Here is a 23,851-nt window from a genome sequence, read left to right as displayed (position 1 = left end):
TCTTCCATTCGTGCCACAACATCCACAAGTCTTCTCAGTACATATGCAAACCATCTAAACCTGTTTTTTTACCATCCTTTCTACTATAGGGGTTACCCAACTCTCTCTCTAATGGTGTGTGTCATTCCTAATCCTATCTCGTCTTACCACACATCTAACACAACAACCTAATCTCCACTATGCTTACTTTATTCTCGTGTATAATCTTGAAAAATTGACATAATCTCCCCTTAGCATTTTAAATGTTTTCTCTGGATAAGATTCTTGGTAGATCGCTAAGGCTTTAGAGATTTTAACATGTAAAGTTCTACCAAAAAACATGGGGACAATATGAATCAAACAAAGAGATTTTAACATAGATTATCAAATTTCATCTCAAAAAGAAGAATAAGAAAACAACGGGTAATTATATATGGGAAATGTTAACAAGTGCCCCAGGGGCACTTGTTATAAAGGAAGGGGGCACTTGTTATAAAGGAATTATAAAGGGAAATGTTGTCTTGAAAATTGTGTATTCTACCTTTTAAAAGTTAAAATGTGTTCTTTTCAATGTAAAATTTGACTTTTATTTCTATTTTGAGTTACTTAACTAGTGCTCGGGGCACTGGTTAACAAGACCCATTATATATTTGAATGAAACAATTTAAGAAAAATAATTGAACATTGAAGAGAAAGGAATATTGGAACCTGTTGAGACATAGCAGCTTTGTGGTCGCGTAGCTTTCTCTGTAGATGATCCATCGTTACTTTCTACCTCTGATTCGATATGCCACAAGAAGAGCGTGGAAGGTTTTTAACTAGAAATTGAAATGGAAACAATGCATGTTTAGTGGGAAAAGTAGTTTTACTCTCACTCTTTCATTTCATGTCCAATTTCTTTTTGAGAAATGATATCTGAACATCTATTTTGTGACAACTTTTGTTACAATCTTCTCTCATATTCACATTATTTTTTACTTTATCTCTCTAGTGTCAAGGTTTCCGTGCCAATACTACTTTTTCTTTGTAAATTATGGTGGTCAAATAAGCTGTCATTGTTCAAATAACACTCCTCTTTCTTTTTTTCTTTTTACTGAAACGATGCATGTTCAATTTCTTTTAACGGTTAAAATAAATTGATTCTAAACTTTTTTAGAAGTGCTGGGTTCTGTTCTCGTGAACTTAGCTCAGGGACAAAACATAATATATGTAAGGATGTAAGGTCTGTGGTTCAAACCCAGACCAACACAAAAAAAAAAGTGTTTTTTTAAAAAGAAGTGTTTTTTTTTTGATGTTGGGTTCAAAGAATTGAGTTTATTTTTATTTTTATTCTATTTTATTTATTTAGAGAATTGTGTGTTTATTTTTTTTTTTTGATGTTGGGTTCAAAGAATTAAGTTTTTATTTTTATTTTTATTCTATTTTATTTATTTAGAGAATTGTGTGTTTATTAAATATTATAATTAAAAAATATAAATAATGTATTCACTAGTATCTATTTTATTTATTTAGAGAATTGTGTGTTTATTAAATATTATAATTAAAAAAATAAATAAGTGATATGTATTCACTATTATCTAAAATAAATATCTCTTCCTTAAAAAAAATGAATATCTCTAATGTGGATGCTCTAAACACTACTAAAATTAAGAAATTCTCTGTGTATCACGCGGCCTAAGGGGTGGTAAGTGAGGCAACCATGAAGGAACTACGTAATAAAGGATGTCAAATCGTAATTACCTTTCATTTTCTGTCATACCTGTTATGAAACATGGCATCCATTGATGAAGGAGAGAAAAGCTTGTGAATTCTTTCTATTGATGGAAAATGAAATGTTACAATATGAGAGAGTTAACCCACTTATGGGGAGGTTACACCTATATATACTAATAGGACTAGTACTCCTTGTAACTAAACTATGTATCTCTAATAGTCCCCCTCAAGTTGGAAGGTGTTCAAAAACACATCCAACTTGAAATGAGAAAATACAAGGAAAGATGCCGGAAATACATCGGCTAAGAAAAATATCAAACAAGTGCTCATCCAACAAGAAGCAACCACAACTCAAGGTTGAACCAATGGAAAGAAGGAGCATCAAAGCAACGCTTAACCACCATCCGGTAGAAGCCAATATCAACAAAGCCAATTAAGGCACAACGCTTAACCATCAAGAGTTCTCAAGAACTCAAGAAAGAAGCACAAGACAAGAAGAACAAGGATATCCAAAATCAATGATGATATCCAAAAAGAAGTGCAAGGAAGAGCCATAGTCTACAATGGAAGGAGGTCATATGCAAGACCAAGGTTCCAGAGATAAAAGTGATGCACTCCTATGCCGAGCCGAGACAAGAAAAACCAAATACAAGGAAGAGCCATAGTCAACAATGGAAGGAGGTCAAATGTTGAACAAACTTCACACCAAAAGTACCATGAAGCAACAAGACCAAGCTTCCAAAGATAAAAGTGATGCCCTCCTATGCCAAGCCGAGACAAGAAAAACCAAAAGCAAACCAATAGAGATGCATAGCCATGTGATGTGTCTTCAAACCATAGAAAACAAATCCATGTTGATGCATTCAAACCATAGGCCAAAACCAATGCTTCCAATAATGAAGCTAAACCAAATCCAAAAAAAAATCTTCAATTGTCACAATAGCCAGAAACAAATAATAGGCCAAATCACAAAGCTTCAGAAAGCAACCACTCCAAACTATGAAGACCAACAAAGTAGCAAATCATATCCACTAATCCATAACCAATGATCAAAGGTGCACTAGTAGGAAAAGGGATTGTACTGTGTTGGGTTTCCATGTTTGAGCATAAAAGAATAATAGTCACCAAATTACCACTATTTGTATCCCAAACATAGACATTTGAACCTGATGTGCTGACAACTGTAGTATCATGAGGGACAAGTCCCCACACCCAGTCACTATGCCGCAACACCACAGTGCATTTCATCGAGTGCCGGTCCCAAACACGAACAGTCGTGTCTCAAGAGCCACTATAAATCCTTCTCAAATCTAAAGCAAGTGAAGTAACCGAACCATCATGACCCCAAAGTCGAACCTCAATATTCTTATTGGGTTGTGAGCTTCTAAGCTCAAACAGATGGGGCAAACCTTCAACAGCCCTCCAACAATGAATGAACCCATCAGCACCACCACGTTTAGCATCCATGCCATTGGATTAGTTGTCATGGATTCTAAACCAGCACCAATACCAAACTGTAGTACACAAACTCTGCAATGTTGCACATCTCCTTGCAAGATAGTAAATCCAGTAGCTAGCAGTTCCCACACAATTATACCATGATGTATGCGCAACTATACAGAACAAACACCAATAACCAATGTTGGAAAACTGAATGCAACACCAAAAAAAAATCAGCGAGGACTTTCCACAAACACCTAGTGAGCAATATAGTCACATACTGCAATGTCGACACAACACGTTTTTGAAGACTGAATAGTCAATACGACACAACTTTAAAACCAGGAAGAAGTTGGAATATCAACGATGCAGAGAATCGATGCGAAAACGACTCCGACTTGAATCGAAAAATATGTTAAAGATGAGTCGCAAGACGAATTCGAATCAAGAATTGGAATCGAAACTGGAAATTGCGATCGAGTAATAATTCGATCAAGACTTTTGAATCACGCATGAAATTGAACCAAAACTACCAGAACAAAGTAGAACGAACAGAGGAAAACACGATGTGGTCGAAGTAACCGAAAATCGAAACTGAATTGCGAAAACACAAAATTGAAAATCGAATTGAACATGAATTGTGAATCGCACATGAAATTAGATGAACATTGAACAAAAAACAGAACGCGAAACCTAGAATTTAGGGGAAAGTGATCAAAACGAGATCTAGCCGAATTAAGAGCAAAATCGTTGATGAGAAGCCACAGAAAAAGGATTGAATCAAAGAAATTGGATGAAATTGAGATAAGGTAAGACAAATCCGATCAAGAATGACGAAAAAGAAAACAGAGAAAATTGAATGGATTTTCTCGAGAAAGTGAAGAGAGAAAAAAAATTCTAAAATAGGAAAGAAAAAGAAAATAGAGAAAATTTGATTTTCTCAAGAAAATGCAGCGGAAAATATCCTTCAAGGCAGATACCAAATATGCTCTGATACCATGTTATGAATTAGAGGATTCCATGGTTCTAGATCAAATGCAATGGAGAGATAGATTGTATAGTTCTCTCTAGGAGTCATCACAAAGATGCAAATGAATAAAAGATATGAAATGATACATGAGTGTTCCTATATATAGAGTTTAATTATGTAACTAACTCTAACTAACTCTTAACCAAGCTACTAACTCTAGTTTACCTATCAACTAACCATAGTTGATTATTCATATTCTAATAGTCCCCCTCAAACTCAAAATGGGAAAAATTCACCAATTTGAGTTTGAAATACAATGAAATTACAATGATTATTCATAATAAAGTAACTAACTAAAATGGAGGTAAAACTAGCAAATGACAAAAACTTATAGAAAAACAAAGGTAGCCCAGACTCAATGTGAAATTCTGATCCTCCCATAGCCAAAGCTCTAAACACCAGAACGAAGGAGAAACACAAACTGCTAACTGAACATTCTTCACCAAAACGGTTTGTACCAAACGTGGCTTTTGAAAATCACTTTTCCATAATCTGATGCAAAGTAACTGATTCAAAACGTGCATCTGTAAAGGTTCTATACTCTAAAGCATGAAACAAGAAAGTGCAAATATCCTCTTGATGTTATGCAGAAGCGCTTTTGAACCAAGAACAACTTATGCAAAACACAATTTATCCAAAAACAACTCATTTAATCACGCAGCTGAACCATAAACAGCTTATCCCAAAAGCGCTTTTTCTGCTTCAGCTTAAAAACATGGTTCTTTTCCAGAAACAAGAATAAGAAAAACGTGATTATGGACATGATGTGATGCATACTGAAATCAATTCTTCTTCGCATACTCTCTCTTCATCCCAAGGTATCTTCCACAATTGATTCTGAGTTGAAGCTTTGCAAACAACGAACAGCAAGAACCAAGAAATTCTTCCACCAGGATCGAAAACGAAAACGCAAACAGAGAACAACATTGAAATGAAATTTGACAGAGAAGAGGACAACGAACCGCAAAGGTTTCCGCCGGGATCGAAATCGACGATGTGTTCGTCATGTAGATCGAAGCATTGAAACTGATTCTTGACTGCAATTACCGTTTGATCCTGTTTTCCGACGAAGGCAGAGGCGTCGTAAACAGGTCCAGAGCATGAGAAATTTATGTTGATGATGCGATGCTTCGAGTTCTTGGCGACGGCTTCAGAAACGTTGAACTCAGATTCGTGATGCGTCGAATTCGTTGATTTGGCAGAGACGATCAACTCCGAATCAAGAAATGATGTTTGCTGGTTTTCTGCTGAAGCATCAAAAACAGATTCGTGATCGATGCAACAAGAATCTTCCAGAAAACAAGGAACTTCACCGATCTTGATGGTGAATCCATCAATTTCTGGTGCGATCCAGGGTGAAGAAACAGGAGTGGAAACGGAACCGTCGAAACTGCCGAAAACAATCGAAGCTTGCGAAGTAGAAGAACAAGAATTTTCTGATGCGGAAGCTTCAAGATCTTCTTCTTCATCACCATCGGAATCTTCTTCTTCATCAGAAACTGGATCAAATTCGCTATCTCCATAGCGCTCTGATACCATGTTATGAAACATGGCATCCATTGATGAAGGAGAGAAAAGCTTGTGAATTCTTTCTATTGATGGAAAATGAAATGTTACAATATGAGAGAGTTAACCCACTTATGGGGAGGTTACACCTATATATACTAATAGGACTAGTACTCCTTGTAACTAAACTATGTATCTCTAATAATACCGAACTAGGTAACGATGTATTCTTTTCACTTTCGCTCATCATCCAAAGAAAATGTGTAAAGAGGGTAGGACCAACATGTTTCGGTTCTTTTCTCAAGTATTAAAAGATGCATTTATTTTTCCTAACCACTAAATTGGATCTTGTAAAATTTCTCAAGACTAAAATGAGTCTTCCCTCTAAATTTAATATGACAAGGACAATTTTGGTTATAATTAAGTTTTAATTGAATTTGGGTGTAATCAAATATTTTTAGGGTGTGATTAAAAAAATTCTTAATTTTACTAATTGATTTACTAAAAAATAATCAATCTTGTGAATGCATTTAATCCTGTTTTTAAGGTGTTCTTGAATTAGATCAAAATACGGAGTTATCAAAGTCAAATTCACAAGCCTTGCAAAACAAGACTCACCAAAACTTAAGAAGGAAATACTAATTTCCCCCAAACAAAGAGCAAATAAAAATACAATTAAAGAGAAAGATAACGATCAATCCAATGCCACCAATAGTCCAACAGGTCATGATCTCTAACTCTCTGCTAAAATCCAAATGATAATAATAAAAAAGGTTAAGCAAGTCTAAGCACAGAAGTATCCAATTCTATAAAATATTTCTGTAGGTGATGAACCTTGACTTTTGGCACCCACGCTTTGGCTACTTGTGTTGGTTTCATATTTAGTTGTCAAATATAAAATCTACTTGGAAAAGGAAGTGAATGGCATCTGTTACCAAAAAAAATATCACATAAACTATTGACATTGTACGTCACCATTGACCGGCACTTCAGCGGAGACTGACTCTTGTTCTTGTGAGTAATTACGAGAGTTGATTTTTGTTCCAAATCCAAATTCTCCACTCACATGGTTTTGCTATATACCTAATACATCCCATTTGTGATATAACAGATTTAACAATTCTTACAATTTTAGCAAACTTCAATTCAACAACCATGTTACGTATCTTTTGGTCTATTATATACCACCTTGTCTTGTTTCTTCTCGTCACTTCAAATTTCCTGAACAAATCAGCCTCTGCCTTAGGAAACAACATTGACCATTCTGCATTACTCAAATTCAAAGAATCAATATCCAGTGACCCTTCTGGAGTATTAAACTCTTGGAATAGTTCTAGCCACTTTTGCATGTGGCATGGAGTAACATGCGTCATAGACATCAAAGAGTCACAGAGATCAAGTTGGAAGGCTACAAACTGCAAGGTTCTATATCACCTCACGTAGGAAATCTTTCTTTTCTGAGAATCCTTTACCTTGACGATAATAGCTTCCATGCCAATGTCCCGCGAGAATTAGGCCGTTTATTTCGACTGCATGCCATCTCTTTGGTCCCAATCAGTTTGACAAATTGCACTCAGCTGAGGGAGATCAGATTATATGGTAATAATTTTACTAGTCGAATACCAATGGAGATTCACTCTCTTGCCAAGCTTGAATTTTTCAGTGTTGCAAAAAACAATCTAATTGGTCGAATTCCACCTTCTATATGGAATCTTTCTTCCCTCACTGTTCTCAATTTTTGGTATAACACTTGGAGGGAAACATACCAGAAGAAATAGGTTTTTTAAAAAAATTGACAATGATGTCAGTCTCAGAAAACAAATTATCTGGTATGCTTCCCTTGTCACTTTACAATTTGTCACCTCTCACTCACCTCCACACAGCAAGCAATCAATTCCATGGTTCTCTTCCAACCAACGTGTTCACAACCCTCCCAAATATTAGGCAATTTTGGTTTGCTTCAAATCGATTCTCAGGTCCAATCCCAACATCCATCACTAATGCATCTCAGATTCAAATGTTCGATATTGGTTTAAACAATTTTGTAGGACAAATTCCAAATCTTGGAAAGCTACAAGATCTTTCTGTTCTGGCTGTAGGTGAAAATAATCTTGGCAGCAATTCATCATCTAGTGGTGATGACTGGGAGTTTATAAAGTCTTTGGTAAACTGTAGTCAGCTTGATATAGTTATTGTTGAAAGCAATAACCTTGGAGGTCCTTTGCCCAAAATTATTGGCAATTTGTCCACCCATCTCTCACAACTTGCTATGACTGACAATCAGATATCTGGAAAAATTCCAACAGAACTGGGAAATCTTGTAAATTTGATTTTCTTGTCCATAGAAAACAACTTCTTAACTGATGTTATTCCAGAGAGTTTTGCTAAGTTTCAAAAGATGCAAGAAATATATTTAAAAATAAAAAACTTTCAGGTGAAATTCCGGCAACTATTTTAGGAAATCTTAGTCAGTTGTCTCAGTTGGATTTATCAAACAATTTGTTGATTGGAAAGATTCCGTCAACTATTGGAAATTGCAAAAAGTTGCAAGCAGTGGACTTCTCATTGAACAACCTTAGTGGTGCTATACCAATACAACTTCTTAGCCTTTCCTCCTTATCAATACTTCTCAACCTATCACGTAACTCATTTAGTGGTAATTTGCCTCCTGAGGTGGGCATGCTTCAAAACATTGAGAGGTTTGATGTATCTGAAAATCATCTCTCTGGTGGTATTCCTGAACATATTGGAGATTGCTCAAGCTTGGAGTACCTATTTTTGGAGGGTAATTCTTTAGATGGAATCATACCATCTTCTTTAGATTCACTAAAAGGTCTTCTACAACTAAACCTGTCGCGAAACAACTTGTCAGGTTCAATTCCATAGGAATTACAAAATAATTCTGTTTTAGATCGGTTCAATGTTTTTTTAACAAGTTGGAGGGTGAGGTGCCCATGCTTGGTGTTTTCCAGAATGCTAGTAGAGTTTCATTGACTGGCAATGACATGCTTTGTGGCGGGGTAGCAAAACTGAATCTGAAAATTTGCCTACCAAAAAATGTGAAAAAGAGAAAACACCATATTCGCCGCAAGTTGATCATCATCATCATCATCTTCTCAATTGTATTTCTGCTTCTATTGTCATTTGTCCTTACTATCATCATCTATCAGATAATGAGGAAAAGGCAGAGAAAAGCATCTGCTGATTCAACAATTGAGCAATTTCCGAAGGTATCATACCAAGAGCTACACCATGCCACAGATGGGTTCTCGGATCAGAACTTGATAGGAACCGGAGGTATAGGTTTTGTGTACAAAGGAAGACAAAGGTTCTAAACCTTCAGAAGAAAGGAGCTCATAAAAGTTTCATTGCCGAATGTAATGCTTTTAGAAATATCAGGCATAGAAATCTAGTCAAGATTATCACATGTTGCTCTAGTATGGATCACAAAGGTAACGACTTTAAAGCAATAGTTTATGAATACATGACAAATGGGAGCTTAGAGGAATGGTTGCATTAGAATGCAGAACAACAAAGAACTCTGAAATTCGAAAAAAGATTAGAAATTGTTAATGGAATCGCTTCAGCATTACACTATCTTCACTATGAATGCGAGAAGCCTATTGTTCATTGTGATTTAAAACCAAGCAATATCCTTCTTGATGATGACATGGTTGCTCATGTGAGTGATTTTGGCTTCGCTAGACTTGTTTCAACAATTGATGGCAAATCCAATAATCAAACCAGCTCAGTGGGAATAAAGGGGACTATAGGTTATACTCCTCCAGGTATGTATAGTTTGAAACTTATTTTGTGACTGATATATAATAATGTTGAGTTTTGGATTAGGATTTGATTTGTTAGAAACATGCATATTTCAGAGTATGGAATGGATTCTCAATTGTCAACAGAAGGCGACGTGTACAGCTTTGGGATTCTTCTTTTGGAGATATTGACTGGGAGAAGACCAACTGATGAAATGTTTAAAGATGGGTACAACCTCCATAACTACGTTAAAACTGCATTTCCAAATAACATTTTGGAGATTGTGGATGCAACTCTCCTCTCAATGGAAAACACTCAACTTGCAGTAACAACAGAGGTTGCAAGGGATTTGCATCCTAATGTTGAGAGGTGCTTATCTTCTTTATTTAAGATTGGATTATCGTGTTCAGTGGAATCTGCAAGAGAACGAATCAATATCGAGGAAGTCATCACATAACTGAATATCATTTCAAAAGCTTTGGCTGATGAAAGGAAATAAGGTAATTTTCTACTTGTATCCCAGCGTATAGTATGGTTAGCTGTTGATTTTTTGTTACATGCTGTTCTGCACATTTCTGACTTTAATAAGTGCTTTGTTCAGACATTCACCTTAGATAACTACCTACATCACCAAATTTTTCTGCATCCAGGATACACAAAAATTGAGGAAGATTGGCAAAGAGTGAGCTGGTTGATGGTCTATACCACTTTGCCATTTCTACGAGTGCTGCACAATGATGACATCCTGTCATTACGTAATATTAGGGACTTATTGTGACATTTTGATAGAGTTCTCATGCAATTTATACTGTTCTGGAGTGCAAAAAGCTTAAAATTTGAAGTCTGTTCGAAGGAAATCGCGCCACGCCAATTTCAAGCCGTGCTGCGATTTTTGAAGCAAAATTACACACTTCCTGTAAAGAGGAAATCGCGGCACGCCTATATACATGGCGCGGCGCGATTTTGATGGGTCAGGCCCATGACTTCTATAAATACTGCACTCAATCTGAAGAACAAGGGTTACGATTTTGGAGAGTAAAGTGCGATTTTGAGACATCAGAGACGGCTAGAAGGGCGATTTCTTCATCCTTTTACCAATTCATGTATGTTTTAATTATTTCATTGATTATGCTATTTGTAAACTCGATTATGAGTAGCTAAATCTCTCAGAGATTAGGTCAGAGATGAATCTATGTAACCCTAATTGATACATGTTGCTGTGAAACTCTATTACTTATTAATGATATTCTAGTTTTCATTCAATTCAATTGTTCTTAATGCTTTTTATATCCTGATCAAATATAAACATGATTTTGTGAGAACGAATGACTACTGACCATAGCTTTCGACTTAGACCTAATTGAATTGTTCTAATAAACATGGTTAGTCTAGGAATGGATAATCGTTTGTTAGTGATATTAGGTTAACGTGCTTAAACCTTTGATGATTATTAGACCACCTAAGGAATTAGGGGCTGTAGTTTAAAAAGAGGGTCCTAACTCAAGGGATTGATTAGAGCTAATTTGTTAACTATCGTGAAACTAGAGAATCATTAGTAATAATAGGTGCAGTAACCAATTAGGGGAAACATAGAGGATTCGACAGACCTGATCTCATCTCTCTCTCCATATTTTCTTAATCAACTTTATTTCTGTTTCTTGATTTAATTAAAATCAAACCAAATCTACTGCCTAGTGGCAAAACAAAATAAATTTTATACATCCTAATTATATAACGAAATTGAATTATTGAAGTTAAAAACAGTCCTCGTGGGATCGATATTTTTACTACTTCGATAGTATTTGGTGCACTTGCCAAACGTCTATCAAGTTTTTGGCGCCGTTGCCGGGGACTGTTGAATTATTTCAACAAGGCAATTACGTTATAATTTAGGGTTTTTGCAATTTAATTTTCTGTTTTTTATTTTTATTTTTCTGTTTTCATATTCACTTGATTACTTTGCGTTGTGCAGTGCTACTAAGGTATTTTGCTATTTATGCGAGGTAAACAGAGCTCAGACGACTTAGAGTACGATCCGGAAATTGAAAGGACTGCTAGAGCACTTCGGAAAGCTGTCCGATCGCAAAGGTTAGCTCAGTCCGTTCCACCTGGTGTTCGAGAACAAATACCGGAGCCACTCTCAACTGAATCTGAAACGATCTCTTCTCCTAAATCTGCAACTATGGAAGGAGAAGGAGTTGTACCACCAAGACCTAAGCTAGGAGAGTACGGGTTAGCCACTCATCGCGGTCAACTGACCCACACTTTTCAACCAGCTAACCCCGTAGCTTTCGACATCAAGACAACTGTCCTCAACAGTTTGAGGGACAAGCAATTCGATGGGACTGAAGCTATGAGTCCTCATGAACACTTGAGCCGCTTTGCTAAAACCTGCGAGTTTTGTGTGCAACCAGCCACCGTGACTGAAGCACAAAAGAAGCTAAGGCTGTTTCCTTTCACCTTGACGGGAAGAGCAAAAGATTGGTTGCTGACAATACCAAACGGGACTGTCCAAACATGGGAAGAGTTGGAGCTGAAGTTCTTGGAGAAATATTTCCCTATGTCTAAATATTGGGAAAAGAAGATGGAGATCTCTAACTTCAAGCAAGGAGAAGGTGAATCATTGTATGATGCTTGGGAGCGATTCAATTTGCTTCTTAAGAGGTGCCCTAATCATGAGTTCACCGAGAAACAATACCTCCAAATCTTCACTGAGGGGGTAACTCCAAACACTAGAATGTTCTTAGATGCTTCCGCGGGAGGTAGTCTCAAGAGCAAAACTGATCATGAAGTTCAAGCTCTAATTGAAAACATGGCTGGCAATGAGTATCGTGATCAAGCTAAAAAGAAAGAAAGAGGAGTGTTTGGGGTGAGTGAACAAACTGCTATCCTTGCTAACCAAGCAGCTATGAATAAACAAATCGAAGCTCTAACTAAGGAGTTTCAAGGCTTCACTTTGGCTCATAAGCAACAACAAGTGGCTGCAATCAAATGTGACTTATGTGGTGAAGAACATCCCAACGGTGAATGTGTTCCGGAAGGATCAAGTGAAGAAGCTAACTTCATGGGAGGTTATCAAAGGCAGAATCAATACTACAATTCAGGCATTAATAAGCATCCAAATCTAAGCTACTCAAATAACAATGCTTTGAACTCTCAGATGCTCACTCCTCCTCAACAACAACAAAGGAAGCCATCAGCTCTTGAGGAAACTATGATGAACTTCATGAAGATGACTCAAGGCAACTTTGAAGAGATGAAGAAGAGTCAAGAAGCTGAAAGAAAGAACAATGAAGCTTCTAGGAAGATGCTTGAAACTCAACTGGGGCAATTGGCTAAGCAATTGGCTGAACAAAGTAAAGGCGGATTCTCAGGTAACACTAAAGACAACCCTAAGAATGAGTCTTGTAATGCTATTGAATTGAGGAGCAAAAAGGTTTTGACACCTTTAGTTCCAAAAGCTCCAAAGAAGGTTGATGAAGTAGTTGAGATGGAGGAGAACGATGTAGTTGAAAAAAATGATGAGGGTGTAGTTGAAAAAGAAAATGATCATGGAGTAGTTGAAAACGAAAGGAAGAAAAAAATAGAGGGAGAAAAAAGTGAGAAGTTAATTGATGAAGATTCAATCTTGAGGAAGTCGAAGAGTCAAATTTTGAAAGATGGAGACAAACCACAGGTTATTCCATCATATGTGAAGCTTCCATACCCTCACCTTTCAAAGAAGAAAGAAAAGGATGAAGGTCAATTCAAGAAGTTCATCCAACTTTTCTCACAACTTCAGGTGAACATTCCTTTCGGCGAAGCTCTTGATCAAATGCCGTTATATGCTAAGTTCATGAAAGACTTGTTGACTAAACGAAGGAAGCCTAAGGATGATGAGAATATTGCACTTTCTGAAAATTGTAGTGCTATTCTTCAAAAGAAGCTGCCACCTAAGCTGAAGGATCCTGGTGCATTTACTATCCCTTGTTCAATTCGACCGGTAGACATTGGAAGAGCTTTATGTGACTTGGGAGCAAGTATAAATCTGACGCCTCTTTCAATGATGAAGAAGCTTAAGTGTGGGGAACCAAAACCAACAAGAATGACCATTACTTTAGCTGATCGGTCAATCTCTTATCCTTTCGGTATACTTGAAGATGTGCTAGTCAAGGTTAATGACTTGGTGTTCCCAGCAGATTTTGTGGTTTTAGATATGGCTGAAGATGAAGACATGCCACTCATTCTAGGAAGACCTTTCCTTGCAACTGGTCGTGCTTTGATTGATGTTGAACGTGGAGAGCTAATGTTGAGGTTCCATAAGGAGCAGGTAGTTTTCAATATCTTTGAGGCAATGAAGAACCAAGATGAGAACCACAAGTGTTACCGGATTGACGTTGTTGAAGAAACAGTCGAAGAGAACTCCCTTGAATCTCAACCTATTCAACCTATGGAAGGAGAAATTGTTAAGCCTATTGAAAGTAAGGAAGTGGTTGAAGACGTGGGGGTGACAAAGTGTGTCAAGCAACTTGAAGCAAGCACAGATCAAATGCAACAACAATCATCAGAAGACATCATTGACAATAAGTATGGTGGATTTGGAAGTTGGAACAAAATGCCTAAGACTACTTTCACTAATCCTTGTAGTGTGTTTGCTTATAAGAAGATCCCCTTTGGAATGTGTAATGAGCCGGCTACTTTTCAATGGTGTATGCTTTCTATTCTCTCTGACACGATAGAAAGAGTTAGGAGGTACTATGACAAAGGGGTGGTAAGGAACAAGCCTGTTAATGAAGCTTTGGATCTAAGGAAGTCTGGTGCACAAGGAACTTTCAAGGGTAAGGAACAAAAGCTGAAACGGTACCGTAAAGGAGGACTCCCAAACAATGAAGAGGGAGAGACATCAACTGATCCTTAGGGATAGTCATCAGTCAAGCTAGTGACGGTAAAGAAGCGCTGGGTGGGAGGCAACCCACTATTTATTTTTCAGGTATGATTTTATTGCTTTCGAAAACAAAAACACAAAAATATTTTTTTCTTTTAATACAAGGCAGGAAAGTTTTAAAAATTTGTTCAAGGATACCTCTTGCCAAGAAAATCATGCAAGGTACTGATGTCTTGCATGATTCTCTCCTCAAAAGTTTTTCAAAAATTCAAGGAACTCAGGCAATTTTTCAAGAAAACAAAATTTTTGGCCTGAGGAAGCAAAGAAAACTCCCTGTTTGTTCAAAATCGCGCCGCGCCTATATATGGCCGCAGCGCGATTTTCCAAAAGCCAAGCATGACTCCTTGTTGTACCAAAATCGCGGCACGCCTGGTCATTACCGCGACGCGATTTTGGCTGTTATATGAAAAAAAAATAGCCGTTGGACTTATAGCCGTTACTAGCCGTTACAAATTTGCCCGTTATTGCCCGTTAAACACAAAATCGCGCCGCGCCTTGCATTTTGGCGTGCCGCGATTTTGACCAAACAGACCTATAAATCCTTCACTGGTCATCATCATTTTCATTCCATTCTTCACACCTTTCTCTACCAAAACTTTCCTAAACTTCTAGTCACGAATTCTCCTCATTTTCATCTCCTTATTCACTTCCAAACCATCATCAAACCACATTCCAATCACAAATTCACCAATCCAAACCACCATCAAACCACAATCATCCCAAACCTTCCCAAACTTCACAAAACTTTCCTTTCACCATCTTCCTAAACCACAAATGGCCTCCAACCAAAGAAACACCCGCTCAAAGAAAACTACCAACCCCAAACCATCCACAAGCAAATCCAAACGGCCTCGTGCCGCATCCGAACCACGCGAAAACGCCATCCATTTCATCAATGACCAAGCCCAAGAGTTCCATCAATCTATGAAGAGTTTCGAAGTCATAGGGGAGAGGAAGTTTGATTTCACAAAGCTTGTGAAATATCCTTTCTTTGAGTTTAAATTACGAAGGAGGGGGTGGACGAGGTTGAATGAGATGATCGACGAAGCAAACAACAAAACAGTGATCGTCGAATTCTTTGCAAATGCAAGGGTGTCCGATACACCCTTTCAATCTTTTGTGCGAGGCAAATACATTGATTTCAGCCCGGATGCTCTCAATGCATGGCTGAATGTTCAAGCACCGGAGGAGTGTTGGGTTGAAAAATTGAGAAGGGAGAGATTTGCTATTACGGAGGATACCTTTGATGAGATCATCACCACCATGTGTAGGCCTGGGTCGACTTGGAAAAAGTCCCGGATGCTTACTTATGCGGAGATGCTGCCGGTACCCAAGGCATGGGTGTCTTATGTGGTCCAGACTCTTGAGAGTGCATCTTGCACTTCTGAAATTCCTCTCAAGAGGGTGCTTGCTGCCTACGCCATCATCAAGGAGCACCCTATAGATATTGGCCACCTCTTGGCCAATAGTCTTCATGATCTAGCAACCGAAAACACCACACAATTGGGGCATGGGAGTCTAATTAATTGGTTGTGTGAGCAAGAGTTGGTGCCGGCTTATGATAGTGATCTCAACACAAGCAATATGAAGCCAATCACCGACTCGGTAATGGATGGATTTATGAAGAAATATGAGGGCTATATGAAGGAGAGAGAGAGGGAGGCAGCAAGGCAACAACAAATGGAGCAAGGAGGGAGTAGTAGCCAAGGGGGTTATGCCCCTCTTCACCCAAAGCTTGAGGAATTCATGCATGTGCAAGCTAATTGGATGAATGAGACTTCGGACCAGCTATGGGTGAACCGTCCTAGGTTCTCAGCTGCGTTTGCTGCGGAGGCTCAATTGCATATGGGTCCGATTAGTGGGTCTTATGAGAGGTTTGGAGGCTCCCGTGAGCGCATGGAGCAATATTTTACACATCAAGAAGAGTATGGGCTGCGCATGAGGAGGGAAATCACTGATGATTTCAATACCACCGAGCAAGATCAAGGGGATGGCATCTTTGAAGGATTGAGGACACCGGGGGCTGGACACTCGGATGATGATGTGCACATGGGCTGATCTACTGATGGATTAGCATTTTCTGCTTTGTATTTTATTTTCAGTCATTTTTCTTTTGATGTATTTTCTTTATTTTCTTTTTAATGTCGAAGTCCATTGAACTTATTTCCCTATTGTAATTGCTCCTGCACTTGTTTATTATTAATGAATTTGTTTTGTTTCATGTGACCTATTCCAGTTTAGTAACAGTTGTTTGATGAAACGGTATTCCAAAAGTTCTAAAGGAGGGGTGACTTGATTCAAAGGCGAAGTGTACGGCGTTGCTAGGTAGTCGCATACTCCTTGAAATCTCAGCCATAAGGTTCATTGCCAAATCTTGTTTTTCAATTTACTTATATTTAGATTAGTTTTCCATGCAACTACATTTCTAGAACTTGCATTGTTTCTCTATTATTGATTGGTTTTTGTCAATTACACACTGAGGCAAAAGTGCTTGGTCCTGTGAGCCTTTTTGAAGCCTACCCTGTTTTAATTTGTTAAATTTATCCTTTCTTAACCAATTGTGAGCCGGTAGGATTAGAACTTTTTGTTCGGTGACAAACTACATTACAAGCCTAGAGACTTTTAGGATTTGTCCCTTAATGTATTTTCTGAGTTAAGGCATTGTAGTATGTTGCTAAAGATTAAGTTTGGGGTTGCTTTTGGAATTTGCAACCAACTAAGTTTGGGGTGGGGGTACTAGAGAATAAGAGAACAAAAATGAAAAGAATTATGAAATTGTCATGCAAAATATACACAAAAATGGTGTATCAAAAAAAAAAGAGAAATTGAATGATGAAAAAGGGACAAAACATTGAAAATCCGAGTAACTTCAAACTCGAGAGTCCCTATATGTTAAAAATGTTCTCTAGTACCTTTGCATTGATTGTATTTCCACAAGGTGAATGAATGAAGGAATGAATTTTGTGCTTTAACTTCCGTAGGAATGCCTAACTCAAATTTTGTGTAGCCTACTTATCCAAATATATCCCACCTTTCACCTAAGCCCCGTTATAACCCTAAAGACCTCAAAAGTGTGTAATGATATTGACTTTGATTGATGTTTAGAAACTTTTCAAGCGTATGGTAATATGTAGACCTGCATGTCGACTGGTAGAACCCTGTTTCAATTTGATGTGAGGAGTTGTGAATTGGTGGATGCGAACAAGTCAAACTAGCTCATCTTTAGCTAGAAGGAGAATGAACTTTTGGGTACTATCGTTTTGTCAGGTAACTGTTATTTTACTGTCGTTTGTCACTGTTGCAAGCAAATTCCTTGAGGACAAGGAATGGTTTAAGTTTGGGGTTGTGATGACATCATGTCATTACGTAATATTAGGGACTTATTGTGACATTTTGATAGAGTTCTCATGCAATTTATACTGTTCTGGAGTGCAAAAAGCTTAAAATTTGAAGTCTGTTCGAAGGAAATCGCGCCACGCCAATTTCAAGCCGTGCTGCGATTTTTGAAGCAAAATTACACACTTCCTGTAAAGAGGAAATCGCGGCACGCCTATATACATGGCGCGGCGCGATTTTGATGGGTCAGGCCCATGACTTCTATAAATACTGCACTCAATCTGAAGAACAAGGGTTACGATTTTGGAGAGTAAAGTGCGATTATGAGACATCAGAGACGGCTAGAAGGGCGATTTCTTCATCCTTTTACCAATTCATGTATGTTTTAATTATTTCATTGATTATGCTATTTGTAAACTCGATTATGAGTAGCTAAATCTCTCAGAGATTAGGTCAGAGATGAATCTATGTAACCCTAATTGATACATGTTGCTGTGAAACTCTATTACTTATTAATGATATTCTAGTTTTCATTCAATTCAATTGTTCTTAATGCTTTTTATATCCTGATCAAATATAAACATGATTTTGTGAGAACGAATGACTACTGACCATAGCTTTCGACTTAGACCTAATTGAATTGTTCTAATAAACATGGTTAGTCTAGGAATGGATAATCGTTTGTTAGTGATATTAGGTTAATGTGCTTAAACCTTTGATGATTATTAGACCACCTAAGGAATTAGGGGCTGTAGTTTAAAAAGAGGGTCCTAACTCAAGGGATTGATTAGGGCTAATTTGTTAACTATCGTGAAACTAGAGAATCATTAGTAATAATAGGTGCAATAACCAATTAGGGGAAACATAGAGGATTCGACAGACCTGATCTCATCTCTCTCTCCATATTTTCTTAATCAACTTTATTTCTGTTTCTTGATTTAATTAAAATCAAACCAAATCTACTGCCTAGTGGCAAAACAAAATAAATTTTATACATCCTAATTATATAACGAAATTGAATTATTGAAGTTAAAAACAGTCCTCGTGGGATCGATATTTTTACTACTTCGATAGTATTTGGTGCACTTGCCAAACGTCTATCACACAACATACTAGTGTTACATCACTATCTACTAATAATGTCATCATACAGTTATGATTTGTTTTCTCTTGGTGTTCCCGTTAATAAAATGTATGGACAATCATTTGAGAACTCAGTGTTGAATAATACAAACTGGTCATTTGTGGCATGTAAAGCTTAGGCTCTTTTTATGTTCCTGTTAATATCTTTTATCGTATAGACTCTGATATCGAGAGGTGAGGATTAAAGTCTAGACAAAGTGAATTGCTACAGTAATTTCGTCGCTATCTACTGACATGTCTCCTATCTTATTGCCTACGTTGTTTGTCTGCTCATATATCTACTATGTGAAGGAGTCGAAGTCAGAATTAGTGGAAGCGATGATGTATTTAGTATTTAACCCTTATTAAGGGTTAAATACTAAATTTGGTCTCAGCAGTAGCACTTGCTTGCAGTATACACCAAAGAATGCTGAGATTTAACAAAAAATACTGTTATGCCAATTCAAGATGTGTTTATTACTTTGTAGGATTACAATTGTTTTCTCTGAATTAGATCCTTGGTAGATAAGATTTCTAATGCTTTCGAGATTTTAACATGTGATGTTCCACTAAAAAAACATGGGAACATGAAAGAATTTGATAAAACTCACCCTTCCAGGTTCTGAGCCTCACAAAAATTTCTGAAGGTGGCACCAACACCGTTAAACAAATAATGTCATTACCAATTTCTTCAGGTTAGTGCAGCAATACATTGCATAGATAATCAAATTTCGTTTACTTGATTTCATCTAAAAAATAAGAATACAGAACAAAGGGTAATTATATAAGAAAATGAAATTGGAATTGAAATGAAACAAAATCACTAATAAATAGTACTAAAAATAAGAAATTGTGTCTGAAATGTGAGATGAAACATTGTTTGGGCATTCCTTCTTAATTTGCATACATACTGTGTGTGTTTTCTGGCTGCAGTTGATTGAGCTGAAAGAGAGGACCTCTGATGAATGTCTATTTTAGCATCAAACAAGATAAGTATTTTTGTATCGTCTCCACAGGGAATAGTGCGTTATCAATGACAGTTTAACATCGACTATCATTCCAAGTATTAAGAGTACTTGTTTGTTTGAATTGAAATGTAACTAACTAAACTAATTGCAAAAAGTAAAACATGAGATAAATAAGGATTGAAACTTGTTAGGAGTAGCTTTCCTTAACCAAGCGTCACACATAACCTAATGATCCATACGAATTCTAGCTTTGTAAACAACATTATCACAATCAATTCTAAACTACCCTTCGTGTCCAAAGTGATATAATTATTTCTAAGTTATCGTTTAAACATTCGTGTCCAAATCCCTTAAACGATAACAAAGTCGATCGGATAACTTAATCGACCGTGTCCAGCCTGATTAAGCATCCGAAAGCATTGAACTCTTGATTATGGTGATTATCACAAGATTAAAAAAGTTGTCAAAGAAGTTAATCTAAGATATGTTGCTACTCTAGCTCTAGATTCAAGAGTTTGTGTCCAAATCATCTTGAATCTTATTGAAAGCATTAACACAAGAATAACAACAATATTGAATATAAATTGCTAGAATCATATATTGCAAGATCAAAAGGATTACATGTTTAGCAAGATCAAGTACCTCTCATCCTAACAAAGAGTGTTTAGCTACACATCATCATGGAAGCCTTGCAAGGATGGATTGAAAAGGAAGGATTCATTATACTTGTGATGTCTCAACAAAGAAATAAAGATCCAACTTCCAAAACCAAAATCACTCTATGAAGAACTACCTTACTTCTCTATATGAAAATATCTAAACTAAAACCTAAGAGAAGCTAAGAAAATATCAAGCTAAGATATGATAAGATAAGATATTTACAAAGAATAGCAAGTGGGCTATTTAAAGAATTCCCACTATGCTTGAGCTCGCCTCGCGAGCAGCCTTACTCGCCATGGCGAGTACTGTTTCCTTCCCCATTAAGCTTCTGCCACGTCACCCTGGGAGGGTCAAACCGCCCTTACTCGCAACGGCGAGTAGCTCTGCTCGCCTCGCGAGTAAGGGGGTGCTCACGGCTTTGTGGCTTCAATTGAAGCTCGCCACTGCGAGCTGCTGTGCTCGCCTCGCGAGCAGTGTAGTGCTTGCGGCCTTTTGCACTTTTCTTGGCTTTTTCATGCTTGCTTAGTGTCTTGAGGTTAAATCCTGCACAATTGGGTAAAGTAAGGCAATTAAAGCGTAATAAGGCAATTATCACTTTTATCTCGGCTTTTCCTTAAATTTCTTGCAAAACAAGTAACAAAAGTGCTTAAAATATAACATGAAAATATCACTTCCTAGCACTTATCAAACTCTCCCCAACTTAACTCTTTGTTTGTCCTCAAACAAAAGATTGAAAATCAAACAAGTTAATAGAACAAGACACAAGTACAAAAGGTTTTGAAAACTTTCTCAGATAATGATTCAAAATGAATGTGCGTGCAAGGCTAAGTTTCCAACTAATTTAGAATTCTACGACTAATATGAGATGAGTCCTATGTACAAAGCTCATGCCAAATAGTTCAAAACAATAATACATATATTCACGAACCACACCTAACACACTTCTTTGAAAGTAGATAAACAATTGAAAACAAACAAATGAGGGTTATGAACACACATCCGGAAATCAAGTTAACATTCCAATCAAGTTATGTGTCCATCCAAATATCATTTCAAAAGGCATAAAGAACATGGATCAAAAGGTCTTTGAGGGTTATAACTTGGCTTGGCTACAAAAGAAATGTCATATGTGGGGCAATTGAAATCAAAAAGCCTAACAATCAGGAACATTCCTTGTATTAACCATTAAATTTCACAACCTTTCCTACCAATCATTACAAACCCTTGGTGCTTAAACATGAAGCACTTTGATCTTGACAACTTATTTTCTTTTTGGATTTTTCTTTCTTTTTCTCTTTTTCTTTTTCTTTTCATGTACACATTGTTTTTCTTTTCTTTTTGTATTTACAACAACATGTTGTCTTGATCAAAGATAAAATTACACCATAGTACTTGACATAAGATTTACATCTACCTTCTCTCCCCAACTTGAATCAACAAATACCCTAATTGAATGTTCCTCTACTCTAAGGCAAAAGGGACAAATAACATTGAAATTTTAGGGTTCAACAATTAAAAACATATCAGAGTCCTTGGTGTGTCAAAGATGAACTGAATTTTGAAAAATTTAAAGGCAACTTCATCAAGCATTGTGCTTATGAATTGACAGTTCATAATTGATGACTCTGATTCATTTGGCTCAAGTGGGTTAGCAAGTACTCGCTCTACTCACAAGGTAGGCTATTTGTGGTCAAGTATGTTTCACTCATTAACAAAAATGTGCCTTGATCACTTCCATGCCTTCACACAATTAAAAACAATTATTGGATTTAAAATAACAAAATTGAGTTAAACAATGAATCCGGTCTCCTTGCATATGTACAAACATTTGAGGTTTCCTCACTTTTAGGCTAGTACTACGTGGTTCACAAACAAATAAGTTATTGTAAAGAACTAAATGAAATGAAATTTGCACAAAGTACTCGTTCCATATTCGAGTAAAAACCTAGAAAAACTGGAAACTTGTACATTGGCTTTGCGCTTTAATCACAACTATGAATCAATATCAATCATCTGAGAATTGAAATTTAAGCTTTGGCTATTAAAACCAAAAGGGTACTTGATCATACAAAAAAAATATATGCTAAACATGAATTTAACTAATCATAATACAAAATAAACAATACTAAGATAAATAAGAACATCACAATACTAATTAAATTAATTGTGCCAACGAAACACAATACAACATAACACAATACGATTGTACTAATACAAAAATAAACTGAGTCATTAGTGCCAAATCAAAACACAAAAGAAGTAACATTGTTCAAAAAGTATCAAAAGAGAAAGCAAATGAAATATAAGGAAGACATCAAGAAATGAATGAAAGCTTGATAAAATCACTCTATGAAGAACTGGCTTTCAAGACTTTTCCTCCTCCTTAAGATTGCATATCATCATCCGAGCCATCGTGAGAAGATGTAGCACTCGGTACATTTGCTGGATCATCTCTATCATCATCCTCATCACCACCTACATCTTCTCCCATGGTTGCATTCTCATGCCCTGCAAAGTCTCCAACCCCTCCATATGGACCTGGCATGCCCTCAGGCCAATTAACATAGTTCTAAAAAGCCTGTGGTGTCATGAACTGATCCATCACCTCCTGTGGGTAGCCTACTTGCTGCTGCATGACATACTGAGATTGTTGGAAGTAGGTGTTTGCATGGTTTTGAGCTGTCAGCATATTCCAAGTGTGCATATTGCTTTGATGTTGCCACTGAACGTAGCTAGCAAAATCAAAGGCAGCAGTGGGTTGGAATGGCATGGGTTCTTCCTGTGGAGGAGGTGCCTGAGAAGATGAAGCTTGCTTACCCTTACCTTTATCTTTCTTAGATTCACCCATGATGAAACGGGTGATGAAAATATCATTGATGGGGTTGCGAATTTTCTCATGAACGGCAGAAGGAAGCTTCATACCGGTATCCTTAATGAGTCCCATGATGAGACCGGGGAAGAATAGGCGGGCTGCTGGCTCACCCTTCCCTTGTAAAGCGACTTTCCTCAACTCCCAAGCAATGGTTCGAGCTATGTCCACTGGTTTGCCATTAAGGATATAGTAAATGAGGAGGCAGACTTCCACAACACAATCAGACATGTGGCTACTAGGCATGACATTATAGAGGATAAATTTCTGGATGATTTTGGCTGGGTTAGTCATGAATTTGTATTGGCAGCGATGCTCTCTCCCGGCCTCACTCTTGTCATAGTTGAAACCCTCAAGCAAAAGAAATCGTTTGATTTCTTCATGAGTTTCATCAACCTTAAAGTGCCCCAAGTTCCTCTTAGTGTGGAATTCATCATACTCATGGTCATGGGTAAGTTCGAAGGGATTGCCAAGGTATTTGTTGATGGCTGCCCTATCAAATTTAATGGTGTGACCCCGGACAACCGTCTCATATGGAA

At 37.2% G+C, this 23,851-nt stretch overlaps 1 pseudogene across 1 annotated transcript; it reads left to right on the top strand.

Annotated features, from left to right (window-relative positions):
* Positions 1 to 6,693: 6,693 nt before the first annotated feature.
* LOC146957659 (putative receptor-like protein kinase At3g47110) lies at positions 6,694 to 9,932 on the top strand (annotated as a pseudogene). The gene is made up of 2 exons (XR_015030421.1): positions 6,694 to 9,456; positions 9,550 to 9,932. The product of XR_015030421.1 is annotated as a putative receptor-like protein kinase At3g47110 (transcript).
* Positions 9,933 to 23,851: the final 13,919 nt, after the last annotated feature.

The sequence above is a fragment of the Medicago sativa genome, chromosome 1, assembly GCF_051527215.1.
Source record: "Medicago sativa cultivar Bolivia chromosome 1, Bolivia_mono, whole genome shotgun sequence".
Taxonomy (NCBI): domain Eukaryota; kingdom Viridiplantae; phylum Streptophyta; class Magnoliopsida; order Fabales; family Fabaceae; genus Medicago; species Medicago sativa.
Note: the sequence above shows the minus strand (reverse complement) of the source record. Positions and strands in the feature narration are given on the sequence as shown.